At 36.6% G+C, this 13,713-nt stretch overlaps 1 protein-coding gene across 1 annotated transcript in view; it reads left to right on the top strand.

The window, feature by feature from the left end:
- ASB13 (ankyrin repeat and SOCS box containing 13) overlaps positions 1-13,713 on the top strand; it is an 86,741-nt gene that overhangs the window by 63,888 nt on the left and 9,140 nt on the right. The gene's annotated exons all lie outside the window — the stretch shown is intronic.

The raw sequence follows: 13,713 nt of genomic DNA, 5'->3' as shown, positions 1-13,713 counted from the left end.
CAGACCCTTAGCTCTTTTGGCCTCTGTGACACTGCTCTTTCCTGGATTCACTCCTATCTTTCCCACAGGTCTTTTTCTGTGTCATTTGCCGGCGACTCCTCCTCTCCTATGCCTCTGTCTCTGTGTGTTGGAGTATCTCAAGGATCTGTTCTGGGTCCTCTACTATTCTTCGCTGGGTAAACTTATCAACAGTTATGGCTTCAAATATCACCTCTATGCTGATGACACCCAGATCTACCTCTCCGCCCCTGCTCTCTCTCCCTCTGTCCTTTCTCATGTCAGCGTCTGCTTATCTGGTATTTCTTCCTGGATGGCCTCTCACCACCTAAAGATTAACATGTCCAAGACTGAGCTCCTTCTTATCCCCCCCTCAAGCTCTACACAGACTTCTGACTTCTCTATCCCTGTTGATGGCATCACCATTTCCCCATCGCCCCATGTCCGCTGTCTCAGAGTCACACTTGACTCAAATCTATCCTTCGTCCCCCATATCCAATCGCTTTCTACATCCTGCCGCAACCATCTACGCAATATTTCCAAAATTCGCCCTTTTCTGAGCGCTGACACCACAAAGCAAATAATCCACTCCCTTGTTATATCCCGACTTGACTACTGCAATAACCTACTCGCTGGCCTTCCTCTTTCCCGCCTCTCCCCCTTTCAATCCATCCTAAATGCCTCTGCCAGGCTGATCCACCTTTCCCGTCGATCTGTATCTGCTGCACCTCTCTGCGAGTCCCTTCATTGGCTCCCCATTCACAGCAGAATTAAATTCAAAATTCTCACCCTTACATACAAAGCTCTCACCAATGCCGCTTCCCTCTACCTATCCTCTCTAATGCACAAGTATACTCCAGCCCGCGTCCACTAAGATCCAACAATGACCTGCTCCTTGCATCCGCAACTATCACCTCCTCTCATGCTAGACTGCAGGACTTCTGTCGTGCAGCACCTACCCTCTGGAACACTCTCCCTCGTGCTGTCAGGCTTTGCCCTAATCTGTCTTTCTTTAAATGTTCCCTGAAGACTTTTCTGTTCAGGGAAGCCTACCACCCAACTCAATAATAAATTAACTTCACTTACCTAACATTTCCCTCATCTAACTCTGTATTAACATCTTTCCAAATCTTGCAGTCCTCACCTCTTTTTTCTCAACCTCCTACCCTTCTAGATTGTAAGTTCCCACGGGAATAGGGCCCTCAATCCCTCCTGTATGTGTTTGTAAATGTTGTCCTGTCTCTTACAAGTCTTGTATTGTTTTATTTAAATGAATTGTATACATGGACAGCGCTGCAGAATATGTTGGTGCTTCATAAATAAAGTATAATAATAATAATAATAATAATAAGTAAGGATTTTCGTGGACTATCACCACCAAGAAAGAAGGTAAGGATCAGGTAAGCATAAATTATGTCTTATCCAAAAAAAAAATCTAAATATATGTGTGACACAATTATTGGCACCCTTTTAGTCAATACTTTGTGCTACCTCCCTTTGCCAAGATAACAGCTATGAGTCTTCTCCTATAATACCCAATGAGATTGGAGAATACATGGAAAGGGATCTGAGACCATTCCTCCATACAGAATCTCTCCAGATCCTTCAAACTCTAAGGTTGACGCTGGTGGACTCTCCTCTTCCATTCACCCTACAGGTTTTCTATGGGGTTCAAATCAGGGGACTTGGATGGCCATGGCAGGACCTTGATTTTGTGGTCAGTAAACCATTTTTGTGTTGATTGTAATGTATGTTTTGGATCATTGTCCTGCTGGAAGATCCAACCACTGCCCATTTTAAGCTTTCTAAAAGAGAAAGTCAGGTGTTAATTTAATATTTGTTGATATTTGATAGAGTCCATGATAGCATGTATCCTACCAAAATGTCTAGGTCCTCTGGCAGAAAAACAGACCCAAAACATTAAAGAGCCACCATCATATTTAATTGTGAGCATGAGGTACTTTTCCATATGGCTACCTCTCTGTGTGCGCCAAACCCACTTCTGGTGTTTATTGCCAAAAAGCTCTAGTTTGGTTTCATCTAGCCACATAACCCGATCCCATTTGAACTTCTAGTTGTGTCTGGCAAACTGAAGACGCTTGAGTTTGTTTTTAGATGGGAGTAGAGGCTTTTTTTCTTGAAATCCTTCCAAACAACTTGTGGTGATGTAGGTGACATCAGATTGTAGTTTTGAGACATTCTGACCCCAAGATGCAACTAGCTTCTACAATTATCCAGCTGTGATCCTTGGAGATATTTTGGCCACTCAAACCATTTTCTTCACAGTGCGTTGATACAATATAGCCGCACACGTTCTCTTCCGGTTGATTCATAACATTTCCAGTTGATTGGAACGTCTTACTTATTGCCCTGATGGTGGAAATGGACATTTTTTTAATGCTTTTGCTCTATTCTGATAGCATCTTCCCATTTTGTGAAGCTCAACAACCTTTTGCCGCACATCACAGCTATATTCCTTGGTGTTACCCATTGTAATGAATGACTAATTGAATTTGGCCTATGTGTTACTTCATAGTTATACCCCATCTGAAACAGGAAGTCATGGTTGCACAATTTCCTGTTAATAGTCACCCAGGTTTACTAAACATGTAAAATATCAATGGGAATAGACTTCAAATATGTTTTTCTAATATGAGTTCATAGGGGTGCCAATAATTGTGACACACATATATTTAATAAAGTTTTTTTTGCAATTGTTTGATATCCACAAGAGTATATTTGTGTATTTTTTTAACAAAAGATCAAAAGGTTAAACAATAAAGACAATTTTTCACAGCCTTCTTTGCTCATATTTACCATGGGTGCCTTTAGTGGAGGGCACTGTATCTGTCCTTAATTGAGATAATAAGATAAGAATCACAAAACAATGGACACTTTGCAAACATAATGACTGTGGCTAGATGTGTACTACAGTTAAAAGTCCAGGGGCTAGATTACAAGTGGCGAGTTAAAATGATCATGCCCGTGTTAATTTGCTTGCGTATTACAAATTGAAAGTAAACAGGTTTGATTGAGCGCCATCAAATTTACCATGCATCGGGTTAGCGCAACTGAAAATCTTACGTTAAAGGGACACTGAACCCAATTTTTTTTCTTTTGTGATTCAGATAAAGCATGCAATTTTAAGCAACTTTCTAATTTACTCCTATCATCATTTTTTCTTAGTTCACTTGCTATCTTTATTTGAAAAATAAAGCATCTAAGCTTATTTTTTGGTTCAGACTCTGAACAGCACTTTTTTATTAGTGGATGAGTTTATCCACCAATCAGCAAGAACAACCCAGGTTGTTCACCAAAAATGGGCCGGCATCTAAACTTACATATATATGTGTGTGTGTGTAATAATGTGTTTTACTGTGTATTTACTGTAAATATTTAACATTCCAATGTTTTTTATATAGGGGAAAATTTTCTTTGTATTCTTAAATTGATATTCCTATATATATATATCTGTATATATCCATACCTGTATATATTCATATAGATATATAGGTATAGATATATATTTTACATTAAAATAGCACTAAATGCAGTAGAATTGCATAATTAACAAGTTCATAATAAAAAGACAATGATTTAACACCAACTCTGAAATTCAAATAAGCAGTGTATGTATCATGTATCATGTGAAAAACATCAGCCAATCACAGACTAGTATATGTATACCCTGTGAGCTTGGGCACATGCTTAGTAAGAGCTTGTTCCCCAGAAAGTGTGAATATAAAAAGACTGTGCAAAATTTGATAATGGAAGAAAATTGGAAAGTGTCTTTAAATTGCAGCTTTTTATGAATAATAAAAGTTCATTTTGACTTTGGTTATCCTTTAAAGGGACACTTAACCCCATTTTTTTTCTATCATGATTCAGATGGAGCATGCAATTTTAAGCAACTTTCTAAATTACTCCTATTATCAAATTCTTTTCATTTTCTTGGTATCTTTATTTGAAATGCAAGAATGTAAGTTTAGATGCCGGCCCATTTTTGGTGAACACACTGTGTTGTTCTTGCCTACCAATAAACAAGTGATTTCCATAGTTTTGAACCAAAAAATAGCTTTAATGCCTTCTTTTTCAAATAAAGAAAGCAAGAGAACGAAGAAAAATTGATAATAGGAGTAAATTAGAAAGTTGTTTAAAATTGCATGCTCTATCTGAATCACAAAAGAAAAAAATTGGGTTCAGTGTCCCTTTAACATTATCAGATATTTATAGAAATATATATATATATATATATATATATATATATATATATATATATATATATATATATATATATATATATATATGAAAGTAAAATGAACATTTTTTTCTATGTGAATTGGAAGGTAAAATTTGCCTAACACGCTTCGGGTTTCGTAGGTCTAACGCGGTGTCAGGTTAGCACACATATAGGATTCGTTATCTTAAGGTGCGTTATGTAAGTATTAAATATAAAATATTGGAAAAATATTACTAATAATTATAGTTACTGTAAAATATTTTAGAGATCAATGTTTATTACTAATATTATCTTGTACAGTGGTTTATGTAGAAATGATGGAGATTGACCTTTTTTTTGTCTTTTCCTTGACTGCATTACATTAATGGTGTTATTTTTCAAATGTATAAGAGATTTACGAGGATAATACAAATTTTGACCATGTAATAGGGCATAATTTTCAAGTTGATTTCTCTTTAAGAATCAGTTACACAGGTGTGGACACATCAGCTTTAAATAGCAGTCTGATTGAGATTTGGAACATGCCAGGGACCAAGGGCTAGGGGTAAGCCCGAAACATGTATGGCACTTAAACTCTCTCCAGATTTTTGGATCTATATTGTTTTTATGGCTTGTGTATTTTAAAATTATTTTTTAAATGAAGGGCTTTTTTCATTTTATACAAAATAACTTGATATCCATTGAATTGGAGGTGCGGATATACTTGAAATATATACATTGACCACAATCAGTGTCACAGGGATCGTCATCTCCTGCACTTCACATTATGGATAATCTGCATTTATGCAGTCAAACAAAGAAGTGTTTTTGCTAAAGAAAAAACTGAATCACAATGGGGGATTTGTTTAGCGCTCCAATACTGTTTTGCCGCGAGGACTCTGATGCTTTGTAAGCTGCTTTACTTTCTATCCCCAATCACACAAAGTTGTTAATGGTGATTCTATGTATGCATTTTGGAATTAATGCGAAGCTGAAGATTGACTGAATTTTGCATGCTTTACATCTATTTTGTACTGTGGTAGTTTCTACATTTGACCCTGCATATCCCTTCTTCTTTTTTTTTTTTTAACTTTTTATTTATCATCTCAGATGTTTACATACAAATATGTATTCACATACAATCATGAGTGACCTTTACAATCCATAGTGGTCTTTATAGATAGGCATTGCTTATTCATTCCTGCAGTAATAGACAATAAAACATCTTCTGAGATTCCTTTTATAATTTAGTACTTAAACAAATAAACTCTACCACAAATTAAGTAAACAACAAAATAACATAATACAGTAATATTCCTTCAGGTAACTGTGTCTCCCTTTGGTCCGTTTTGAGATTTGTCTCCCTCAATCTTCTTGAGGTTCCAAAACCACAATTGTGGGTCAGTCACCTTTCTTCTAAACATTCTAATCAAAGTTTAATAGCCATTCTCTCCTCAGAGTAGGCATATCCCTTCTTCTTACCTTATGCCTTCGTGAGCCCTCTGCGATGCAGTGTCCGTGAAGTGATAACCATTAAGTGGTTCCTGTGAAGTGGAGTCCGCAAAGTAGTGCCCGAGACGCACTTTGGCTGGTGGATCGGGAGATCCACATTGGTGCTGTTCACCCTAAACCTCTTTTATGTTCTGTTGTGCGTTTTGTGAAGTGGTGTCCGTAGCTTGGTTGAGAGACTGGGAGACATACACCGGTACTATTTGTCCCACATACAGCGCATTGATGACGAAGGCGTCCTGGATTGATGACGTCTGGGGGAGCTGTTAACAGAGATCCTGAACATAACGTTCTGTTTGTTTCACAGCCGCATAGCACTGAAATACATGTCTCCCACCTGTGACGCAATGAGGGTACTGAGATAGGAATTCCAGCATATTAAAGCCATTAACACAGGTATGTTATGCCACATATGTTAAAAAAGGGGACTGAGTGGCTACATAAGTGTTGAAAAAAACTTCAACAATAAAATCAGAGGATTTTTTTTAGGAGTCTGTTACACTGTTTGGAATAAGACTACTAATAGAAGTATAATTCACACTGATAAAAATATTTTGTTATACTTGCCAACACACATACACTAAATTCTGTGAATTTCATAGCTCCATTTATTTCCTCTTTGTTTACATTGATTTTGAACTTACAAATATATAAGAGTACACTACCTTTCTCCATAAAATAACCTGAAGACATTCTCTAATACTTTAATTTACCATCATTAACAATCTGGATGGAACTTATGAACTAAGGGACATTACCTTGGATCAGGATTCTTCAGATATGGAGGAATGGTTAGAGGATTTGAAGACCATCTTAGACAACTTATTTCCACAGATGGATATCCTTAGAAAATGGACATTAGATTGGAATTAGACATTAAACATTCAAATCATATTTACAACATTCCAGAATCCCCTGTGGTCTAAGAATATCCAAGTTTCCATCTTTCCAAGTTATCTGTCAGTACTTCATAAATAAATGGAATTAATTTATTACTACATGCTTCAAAGCTCTCATTGATCTATTAATAGAATACAAGAAAAAAGACAATTTATGCTTACCTGATAAATGTATTTCTTTTTTGACACGATGAGTCCACGGATCATCTTAATTACTAATGAGATATTCACCTCCTGGTCAGCAGGAGAAGGCAAAGAGCACCACAGCAGAGCTGTGAAATAGCTCCTCCCCTCCCTCCCACTCCAGTCATTCGACCGAAGTTAGGAAGAGAAAGGAAAAGCCAAGGTGCAGAGGTGTCTGAAGTTTACATAACCCACAACCTGTTTAAAAGGAACAGGGCGGGCCATGGACTCATCGTGTCAAAAAAGAAATACATTTATCAGGTAAGCATAAATTTTCTTTTCTTTTTTTAAGACACGATGAGTCCACGGATCATCTTAATTACTAATGGGATTCAATACCCAAACTAGAGTACACAGATGATACGAGAGGGACCTAAACGAAAGGCACCACTGCTTGAAGAACCTTTCTCCCAAAAGCGGCCTCAGCCGAGGCAAAAATATCAAATTTGTAGAATTTTGAAAAGTGTGAAGAGAGGATCAAGTTGCATCCTTGCAAATCTGTTCCACAGAAGCTTCGTTCTTGAACGCCCATGAGGAAGCAACAGCCAAAAAGAAAGAGAAGTAGCCACAAAGAAGAAGACTGACAAAAGTCCTTAGTCGCCTGCAGGTAAAACTTTAAAGCACGGACTACGTCCAAATTGTGCAGAAGTTGTTCCTTTTTGAGAAGAAGGAACAACAATCTCCTGATTAATGTTCCGATCAGAAACTACTTTAGGAAGAAATCCTAATTTAGTACGTAAAACTACCTTATCTGAATGGAAAATAAGGTAAGGAGACTCGAACTGTAACACAGAGAGCTCTGACACTCTACGAGCGGAAGAAATCGCAACAAGAAACAAAATATTCCAAGATAATATTTTAATATCTAAGGAATGCATAGGCTCAAACGGAGCCCCTTGAAGAACTTTGAGAACTAATTAAGACTCCATGGAGGAGTAACTCGTTTGAACACAGGCCTGATTCTGACCAAGGCCTGACAAAAGGATTGTACATCTGGGACATCCGCCAGACGTTTGAGTAACAAAATTGACAAGGCCGAGATTTGACCCTTTAGGGAACTCGTCAATAAACCCTTCTCCAAACCCTCTTGGGGAAAAGACAAAAATTCCAGGAATCCTAACACTACTCCATGAGTAGCCCTTGTATTCACACCAATAAAGATATCTACGCCATATCTTATGGTAAATATTTCTAGTTACAGGCTTACGAGCCTGAATCATGGTCTCTATGACTGAGTCAGAAAACCCCCGCTTGGACAAAATTATAAATATAAAGTGCCCAATTGCGCCCATTGTGGGCGATTTCAATACAGTGATCTCCCGGTCGGCATGTCTGTATATGTAACCGCCGGGAGATGTGAACCACAATTGATTTTTAAAATAGCTGTAACTGGCCAGAGCGATGTGTCTGATACTGCGGCCTTGAGATCAGGTAGAGATCCTGTTTATGCTACTTGCCCCAGTGCCTGCGTCTAGCTGTCACATATAGTCTCCTGAGCAAAAAGGAGAATTCATGCTTGATAAATAAATATAAAGTGCCCAACTCTCTTAAGGGCTTCCTTATATGTCAATTCTCACAAAATAAGTGTCTAACTTCTTCTGAGTCTTTCTTTTAACCCCAGAAATAAAAGTCAGCACTTACCTCATTCTGCCCAACAGCAAAGGCAGCTCCCAGGCTTGAGAGGTCCTCTCCCTCACATGGGCCTGTGAAATAAGAGAAAATACTGAGTAATATCCCTCAGATTTTTCAGAGTTAGGGCAGCATAAAATATGGGAGGCACAGTGAGAATTTTGTCCCACAAGTTCCCATTGCTCTAAAGCCACCAATGCTCTACTGAAGAGACTGATATGGACTACGGCTACACCCCAGAGCAAAGCAGCACAATCTTGTACTACTTTAAAAATAATAAACTCTTGATTGAAGAATCTTTTCTAACACCTCACTTTGCCACTTCCTATCACTAACGTAGGCAAAGAGAATGACTGGAGTGGGAGGGAGGGGAGGAGCTATTTAACAGCTCTGCTGTGGTGCTCTTTGCCTCCTCCTGCTGACCAGGAGGTGAATATCCCATTAGTAATTAAGATGATCCATGGACTGTCTTAAAAAAGAAAACGTATACAATTAATTCCAAAATAATATGTAGTCCTTTAAGAAAGAACTATGGTTATTGAAACAACAAAAAATTAACAGGGATAAATTGGACTATGAAACCAATAGGGTCTATAGATGGACCCATAATTATGAAATGTATGCTAACTAAATGCTAAATGTATGCTAACAAAAATCAACGTAGGGTTCTTAAAAACAAACCAACAGTTAAACAACCAAATAAAGTTACATTCAGTGAGACTGAGTACGATTAAGACACCTCCGACATAGAAGCATCCAACAGTCATATGACCACTTTCTTGCCAACGTATTAGTCACACCTATTCCTTCAATCTCAACACATTCAAAAAATTGGATAGGCCCACAAAAACCCAAAAGGAAGAGAAAGACAACACAAACAGTTAATATAACATGAAAAAAGAGAGAGGTAATTAGGACATAAAATACTATCCTAAATTGAAGAAGGAAAATATCAGCAAACGGAATAGGCTTTTAAAGGGACATTAAACACTAAATACATGCTAGATAGAATGATGCATTCAAAGAAAAGATTAGTCCATGACTAACATGTAGATGTATTTTTTAAAGTTTCATTAGTTGTTTAAAAAGTGACAAAATAAGAGTAAAGTTTTAGTGTCTATAAAACACTGGGAGCTGCCATGTTGTAACTTGTGTTACCTTCTCTGCTGTGGCCAATTAGAGACAGTTATACATAGGCCATTAGAGTGTGCAGCCAATAGTTGTGCTGGATTTAACAGTGTTCTGCACTTCCATTTCTAACAGGAACTGAAAAGCTCACAATTTCAGAATGGAATTAAAGGCAAAGAGGACAAAATAAATAATGAAAGTATATTGCAGAGTTGATTTATATATACAATTTATCATTTTATATTACCATCTCAAAGTGTTTAATGTCCCTTTAAATATGAGAGACCGTAATGAACGGTATATATTACTAACATTCGTATACAGGTAACTCGTATCTCTAGAGACACCTTTTGCTAGACATATTAGCTAAAAACCAGGCTAAATTATGCAGATATAGACATAATATAATATAAATGAGCACTTTATACAGAAAAGGATGGACCACAGATTCAACTGCACTCTAGGTCCTATAGGAATGCACAGTCTTATGTACTTTGTAGCTTTGTGAAAATTCTTGATCCACAAATTGGAGTATTCGACCACAGACTACGCTGCACTCATAGAAACAAAGCACAGTCAACTAGTATACAAGCTCCTCCTCCATCAAAATGTCACACTGCTGGAATAACGTCCAGAGAGGATGTGAAGGGACGGAGAAAAGTGCAAGTATAATAGTTGACTGTGCTTTGTTTCTATGACCTTGAGTGCAGCGTAGTCTGTGGTCGAATACTCCAATTTGTAGATCAAGAATTTTCACAAAGTTACAAAGTACATAAGACTGTGCCTTCCTATAGGACGTAGAGTGCAGTTGAATCTGTGGTCCATCGTTTTCTGTATATAGTGCTCATTATATTATATTATGTCTATATCTGCATAATTTAAGCTGGTTTTTAGTTAATATGTCTAGCTAAAGGTGTCTCTAGAGATACAAGTTACCTGTATACGAATGTTAGTAATATATACTGTTCATTATAGTCTCTCATAATGTGATAATAATATGCTTTTACTTCAGGTAGTGCTGCAAGGCACAACAGGTGAATTTTTGGTTGGGAAGTTAATTAAACATATTTAAAAGCCTGTTCCGTGTGCTGATATTTCCCTTCTTCAATTTAGGATAGTATTTTATGTCCTAATTACCTCTCTCTTTTTTCATGTTATTTTTACTCTATAAGGGAAGCACCGGAAGGTAAAATTAGCAGTATTAACTACTCCACAATAAAAACGAGCTCCACATAAGACAACACATCATTATATAATGTGGTAAACTTATCCTCTAGACAACTACGTATAAAATTCCCTACTGAGTAAGGGTTTAAGTTCTTCACCGAGTTGCAATTTTGATTTGTTCACCACAATATTGGACGTCAATAGAATTGTGAGGGATATAACTTTAAGAAAAAACTTCTTTAATGAAGACACTATTACTGCTGAAATACCACAAAATGCATCAATGCACTGCACACCATCAACTTTGAGTTTTGATGAACATACTACTATTTGTGATATGCAACAGATCCTTATGGAAAATTATGTTGTACAGTCCATTAGAAGTGAATTAGAAGACATTGATCTCAATAAGTTTAAAGAAAATATCTACTTTTATCCCATTCACTATAGGGGCCAAACACTTCAAGTCTTCCAAAAAACTTTGAAGACTCAACTAATTGAATTAGACAAAAAGAATAAAATTAATTTGCACAACATCAATAGGCACCATAATGTGAGTAATCTAAGTTCTCAGGAAAAAAAGGTGTTACACGATCTCAAAAATAACTCGAGCATAGTGATCATGGAATCGGATAAAGGCAGGAACATTGTGATATGAAATAAAATTGATTATCTGGCTGAGGCCAATAAACAACTAAATGATAAGGATACATACGAATCCCTCAAATCTGATCCAACTGATCTCTATTTTTTATCTATCCAATTTTGGGTAGAATAGTGGCAGAGGCCAAATAAAATGGCATTATCACCTCAAGAATAGCAGACAGTTTGATATCCGAAAACCCAGTCATGCCCATCTTTCACTATCTCCCCTAATTACATAAGGATCGTTTTAATCCCCCTAGCCGTCCTATTGTGGTGGGTATTGGTTCACTAAATGAAAATGTCTCCAACCCATTGTGACCAATCTACATGGATACCTATTAGATACCACTGTTCTCATCAATCAGATTGAACACATTAGTTGGCAGGACACATATAGATTTGTAAGCATCAATGTATCAGCTCTATACACTTCAATTCCACACACAAAAGGTCTGAATGTATTGGAACACTTTTTCAACACATCCACACTCTATGATGCCAATACAGTGCAGTTTTTGATACCGTACTGTAGAGTATCTATTAACTCACAACTTTTTTTGTTCGATGGTAAGTACTATCTCCAGAGACCTGGCACAACCATTGGTGCCAAATTTGCACCATCCTATGCGAATCTCTATATGGGATTCTGGAAGCTGTGCCATGTCTTTGGAGATACTAACCCCTAAAGAAAGAATATTGTTCACTTTGGAAGATACATTGATGATTTATTATTTATTTGGGATGGAGATGTACAGTCTATCCTTCAATTTCACTGAGATATCAACACCAATAATTTCAATCTTTTGTTCACATTCGAGTACAACACATCACAGATTAATTTTTGGGATGTCACACTTAAATCTCACTTAAATTCTATTGAAGTAGAATTATTTAGAAAAACAACATCAGGTAACACTATATTGCACTCAACTTCTTGTCGAGCCAAAAACACATTACAATCGATACCATATGGACAATATATACACATTAAACAAAACTGTTCAAAAGAGAATACATATATCAGAAACATGTGATTATGACACAACAGAGATTGCAAGCTTGAGGGTACGATGTCCAGTTGTTAAATAAAACAAAAAACTAAAGTAGATTGCATCCCTAGAAGTAATTTGTTATAATACAAAACCCAGAGAACACAAAGAAATTCCAAACCAACATTTATCACAATGTACAGTTGTGACTATTCAAAAATATGTAGTATTATTTGAAACTGTCTGCCAATAATAAAAGGCGACAACAAATTGAACATCATCACTTTCAAGGGCTGCAAATTCACTAAACGAAGGGCTAAAACATTGAGAAATATTTTATCACCCTCTATGATACCAAAGAACGAAACAAACACTTGGCTCTGTAAAACTTGCAAACATGTCAAAACAGGTGATAAGCTTGATTCAACAATAATAGGACAAGAATGTGAGATTAGATACAATATAACATGCAATACAACCCATATCATTTACTTACTCACATGCAAAGGATATAATAAACAATATGTTGGACATACTAAACGTGCCCTATGAGATAGAGTATTACAATATTTAAGATATATCAATAATCCTGACAGTAATGCACCTATAGCAAAACACTTTAGACAGAAACAGGGCTCTTGAGACAGCCGTCTACAAGAGCAAGCAATAGATCATATTCCTAAACACAGAAGATGGGGGGATAGAGAACGACTCTTAGATCAAAGGGAGGTTCTTTGGATCTTCAAATTACAAACTAAACACCCGGGTGGATGTTGACTTGTTTTATTGAAAATCCTTCCTTAAACTAAGATTCGACGCACCCTCATTTTTTATTCTTATCTTTATATTCAGATTAGAGATCAATGTTTAATGCTATTATTATCTTGCACAGTGGTTTATGTAGAAATGATGGAGGATTAACTTTTTTGTTGTTGTCATTTTATAAAAAAGAACTTGATTTCCATTTAATTGGAGGTGTGGATAGACTTGAAATATATACTGTAAAATATACATATATATTCTATTGATTTGTACATCTATAATAACTATTTACATCAGCTATGAATAATTTTCAAAAATGTATAATTAATAAATACATAATGCACCTTAAAATAAGTTGTGTCGGGTTAGTGCACATGAAGTATAAGTGTACTCCTGTCGGGTTTATGTGAGCAAAAATAAGAATAAGCGGTCGCGATATCCAAAGTCCTATAGTTAACGCGCGTCGTCGTGTTTCACTTGCATGCAAAACGTTTACATTCAACTGTAATTATGTACGCGCTCAAAATCTTTACTTCTGGTGGTGTTATTACTCAATCGAAAGCGCTAAAAAGCGTCCCCTGTAATC

This window comes from Bombina bombina, chromosome 6 (assembly GCF_027579735.1).
Source record: "Bombina bombina isolate aBomBom1 chromosome 6, aBomBom1.pri, whole genome shotgun sequence".
Classification (NCBI taxonomy): Eukaryota; Metazoa; Chordata; class Amphibia; order Anura; family Bombinatoridae; genus Bombina; species Bombina bombina.
Note: the sequence above shows the minus strand (reverse complement) of the source record. Positions and strands in the feature narration are given on the sequence as shown.